Here is a 4939-nt window from a genome sequence, read left to right as displayed (position 1 = left end):
CAGTAGGGTTTGGGCTATCAGTACAATATTTGTGGGCCCCACAATGGGGCCCATATATGGGGTATCGATGCAACCTTTTTGCAATGTGTTTTTGTGTTTTTGTAACGCTTTTTAGTGTTTTTAGAAACATTTTTTAGTGATTATTAGCAACACTATAAAGACCTAATGCAACATTTTTTACAAAAAAATGCTAGGAACTGTTTGTAAAAAATTAACATGCCCATAAATAAGACCATTGTCTTAAAACCAACACAATCCACAAACCATAAACATCAGTCCACCAACCATAACATCAGTTTCCCCACACTACCACTACCTTCACCATCCCCATACTACCATCCTTATACCACTAATTATCTACCAACCATAAAACAAAAGCAGAAGTTTAAACAAATTAAAGTTACAATTCAAAATCTAAACATATTAGTACTGAGAAAAATAAAGTAGAACGAGAATGCTGGTAGAACGCTTCTGACTAGGGAGAACCACCTCCAGTAATAGAAGTGACCATTGTAACAGGAGTGCCATCACACTGAGTGCCATCATCATGGTCACTTGAAATTGTGGCCCATAGCTCTACCATATTGACATTGAGGCTAGGGTTTTCTTCACCTAGTTTTCTCAGCGCCCAATTGAAGTTCTCCTGCATCTTGTTCATGATGTCATCAAGGACACTATGTCAGTAAGCATTGTTAATATACATGATAGATGCAACAAAATACAAGACATAGATAATCAGAAGCCTTTTCTGCCACATCACTATCGACTGTCAGTCCAAGCTTTTGTATAAAAAAGAATTTCAATAATGTTCATATTTTGAGCAATATTACTGCCTTGTTGAGGATTGTAGATAACTACATAAACTACACGAGTAACTAATAATACCTCTTTAAAAGTTACAACGTACATTCTGAACTTGATGAATATCTTCACAGTTTCAATTTAGGAGCTACAAATCAAAATTGTGATTGCAAATTGATTATAACTCAAGTAATAAGACATCAACCATCCATCAGATATTTAATGGCTTTGGTTACGGGACCTAACTCTGGATGTCATGCAACTTCAATATATATTACTAGTATTTACTATTAGCAGACATAAAGCATAAGCTTTTCCTTTTGATTAAATTGGCCTCAACTATCGCACAACTCAACAAGTAGAGAAGTCAAATCTTCGAGATCGGTTTCTCTTTCGCTCATGAAAATGTTTAGCAGCACTGAGCCAGCTATTGATAGTGGCATATTCAGAATATATATTGTGGCATCACAAACTTTGAGATATGGCTAGCATTTATAGTCAAAAAACCCAGCACAATTTCATCTGATATGTTCTACTCCCATAATTTGATATCAAAAGCTACTAGTTCATATTAAATGGCCCAACAAAAGTTCTTCCATTATCACAACACCTAGTTCTTTGTTCTAGTATACCCACAATGTAAATTTTCTAAACCACAAAACTCTCTCACTATAAGCTCTCAAGGGGAAACATCTTTAAAATTGTGTTTATAAGGAAAAGAAACTAATACCAAGTAGGTCAGACATTACCTTTTAGGAGCAGTAGAAAAAAGATCTTCCACTTCACATGTTCGAAGGGACCCATCCTGAGAAAAATTCAGACAACCCTTGATTAACTAATGAAAACTTTAATTTGCCTAAAGGACACAGTTTGCAAGTGATAATTGATAAACCCCGTTAGGTCTGCCTTTTCTTCTTTGCATGTCACAAAATCTAAACTAGACTGTTTGATTGATAATTTTTTACTCAGATAGACCTGCAGATAAAATTTCAACATGTAATATGGCGAGAGGATTTATACACTTATTCTAGTTTGCAGTTTGGCTTGAAAAATTAGTACTACCTCCTGCTTGTGAGTACATTTTGTCATTTTTTTGTAGTAACTTTGAAGTTACACACAATTAATTGCACTGTCTAAACAGACATTAACTTGTATCAAGTAAAATTTCTTTTACTTTAAGTAACTAAGTGATTTAAAGCAACATTTTTAAGGTAACTAATAACCCCACGAGGCCACGAGGCAACGAGGCAAGATCATCTGAAAAATTCTAAATTCTTTCACAAGAAACTGTGGTTGCTGGTCGGAGAAAACTAAATGCAGCTTATGCAATACATATTCACACATATTATAATATCAACTGACTGTATGATACTTAAAGAAATCAAATCAAGAATTCAAGATACATATAGTATTACCAGCAACCTTATCATAAGATCCAGCAGGTTATTGAGGTTATTGAGGTTCACGCTTTATAGAGATAAGCAATGCATAAATTGGAAGTGCTGACAGTTAGCAGAGAAACAAGAACTTACACCATCGATGTCCAATGTTGAAAATGTCTCTTTCAGAAAGTCAACAGCTTTATTTGTAAGTTCTACGGTCTACGGAAACCTAGAGCTCCGAATAGATTCTATTTGAAACTTAGAGCTCCGAATTTTTTCTGGGAAACAAAAATAACACAAAGTTTACACAAGTAAAATTATATCTTCGCATTATAAAAATGTGAATTCTATAAAAAAACACAGGTAGCAGAGATATGAACGCAATAATACTAGACAAAAACTAACATTTGCATATTAACAAAACACGGGTAGCAGAGATATGAACGCAGTAATACTAGATAAAAACCAACCTCCTACAGCTCGAGCCACTGCATGGAACACAGCTGCTTCATGTTTGCTCTGAAAATGTTGTAAATTGGTGCTCAGCACCAGAATGCGTGTGGAAGCTATTGATCAACGTTGCTGTGGTAGTTCCACTAGGATATATGAGCTTATAATCCATGACCATAACCTGACAACCAAAGACAGCAAAATCACTCAAGCAGTCATTATGCAGCAATGAGAAGACAAAATATAGTAATAGTATCACATTTGAGTCCCTTCTAGCACCCAAATAACACTACTGACCAATCATAAAGAGCCTTTCATAGCCCCCGATTAATACTACTGCCCCATCAAAACTATGGAATGTAGTTTACGGCCTAAACTAACTTTGAAATGTATTGTAGTCCTCAATATTATTACCCTTATAGCTAGTGACATGATAAACCAAAAGAATCTATAAAGTTTGTACTAGATCTTCACGGCTCAATCCTTCGTCTCATTAATATCCTTAATTTTCTGACTAGCACTCTTTAAAATGATTCATATATACTGTAGAATGATTCATTTAAATAATTTATAACATTTTAAGGTTACTTTCATGTCATTAGTAGGGAACTTGGGATCGGTGTGGCTGAAGTAGCTCATAGTTGCACCCGTACAAACTACAATTGTAAATTTCACCAAAATTTTATATATTTTATGAAGTCTTGACATGATTTCTTGCAACCAAGACGGACCTTTGACCGGTAAAGATAAGATTTTACATCCCAAAGAAAGAAGCTCACAAACTGACAATGGATATAATTTCATGTTCTCTAGTAATATAAAGTAAGTATGAGTAGTAACATAGATAATTTGATTATTCAAAATTTTATGTAGGTGAAAGTCAGTAATCAAGTATAAAATTTACATGTATAAGCTTTGACCCATACCTTTAGAAGAGGTGTGAGGCTGAAAATGCCGAGAAAACTGACAACAGAAATGAAGATCATCATCCATAACAAGTTTGGGTCCTTGACATCTTCCTTCCGGTTACCAGGGTAGTCCGCACCAATTAGTTTATATGTTTTGTCATCCATTGAAAGCAAATATGACCCAAAACCACTTATTAAGACCCACAATAATATATAAAAATTACAATGATACCCAACAACATGACTACAATAAAACCAAAAAGAAAACATTTATGTTATCGGGTGGATAAAGAACTGATCTTATACCCTTATAACTGATGACGAACTATAAGATAATAAAATCCGAAACCTGGAAGTGCAGGCATAGCGCAAGAAGTAACGAGCTTAAGAGACTTCTCGACCTCAACGAGACAAACAGAGGGAGGCTATACCTTAAAATCGAAACAAATCAAGGTTAACCGGTTGATTCTGAGCCAAAACCAAACTTGAACCCTAAAGTCTTGAAGAACACTCTTCGATTGAAACCCCAAATAGAAACCCATATTAGTGAAAGCCTAACACCAAAATTTTTGAACCTATTATTTAGAGAGTGGAAATTGAAACCTTATTTAGCCCCAAACCAAATCCTAAGTAACCCCAAATAAAATCCCCAAATTTTGAAGCCCGACATCTCCTGATGAAACCCCTAAATTTGAGACAAGACAGAGAGAGGTGGTTTGTTGAGTGTTCAAGGGTGTGTGTTTAAGTGTGAGTATTCAAGCTCCTTTCCGGTTTTTGTCTAAAATTTTAAAACATTATCGCTTCCCAATTTTCAACCCGCGCCTCAATATTTTTTTATTTTAATTATTTTTTTTCTGTTCTTAAATAATGTTTTTAACATTTAATTATGAATAATAAATAAATTCAACTACATATATTATAAATCAATTCGCTAATGACTTGATAAGTTTTTAAACTTTCAATTACACTAATATTATTATTTTTGAAAAATAAATAAAATATGTATTTCAAATATAACTACACTAATTAATATTGTTTTTAATATTTTTTTATGAAAAATGAAGAAATTCAAAAATATAAAAATATTGTAAATAAATCCACTAGTAACTTGTTAAGTTTTATAAAGCGTTAAATTTATCATTATAATATTTTAAATCATTGCACTAATATTATTAACTTCTAAAAATAAATAAAGTATATATTTCAATTATTATTTCATTTCTATGTAAAAAATTACTAATTAGTTAAATTCAAAAATAATCATCTTTAATTATATATGTCATTTTGGTAACACATTTTGACTCTACCGCAACATCAAAAAGGAGGGGTTGCGGTAGATATTGGTTTTGAAGGCTATTATTATACTTTTTTTTGCAACCCCACCGTGAAATGTTGCAG

At 33.2% G+C, this 4939-nt stretch overlaps 1 long non-coding RNA gene across 1 annotated transcript; it reads right to left on the bottom strand.

Moving 5' to 3' along the window:
* Positions 1–208: 208 nt before the first annotated feature.
* Positions 209–4273, bottom strand: LOC141719300 (uncharacterized). Its single transcript, XR_012574068.1, has 5 exons — positions 3560–4273; positions 2654–2814; positions 2334–2461; positions 1551–1606; positions 209–674 (listed from the first exon to the last, which is right to left on the bottom strand). It is a non-coding gene; the product is annotated as an uncharacterized LOC141719300 (long non-coding RNA).
* Positions 4274–4939: the final 666 nt, after the last annotated feature.

Source organism: Apium graveolens, chromosome 1, assembly GCF_009905375.1.
Source record: "Apium graveolens cultivar Ventura chromosome 1, ASM990537v1, whole genome shotgun sequence".
Taxonomy (NCBI): domain Eukaryota; kingdom Viridiplantae; phylum Streptophyta; class Magnoliopsida; order Apiales; family Apiaceae; genus Apium; species Apium graveolens.
This window is presented reverse-complemented; position numbering and strand designations above follow the sequence as displayed.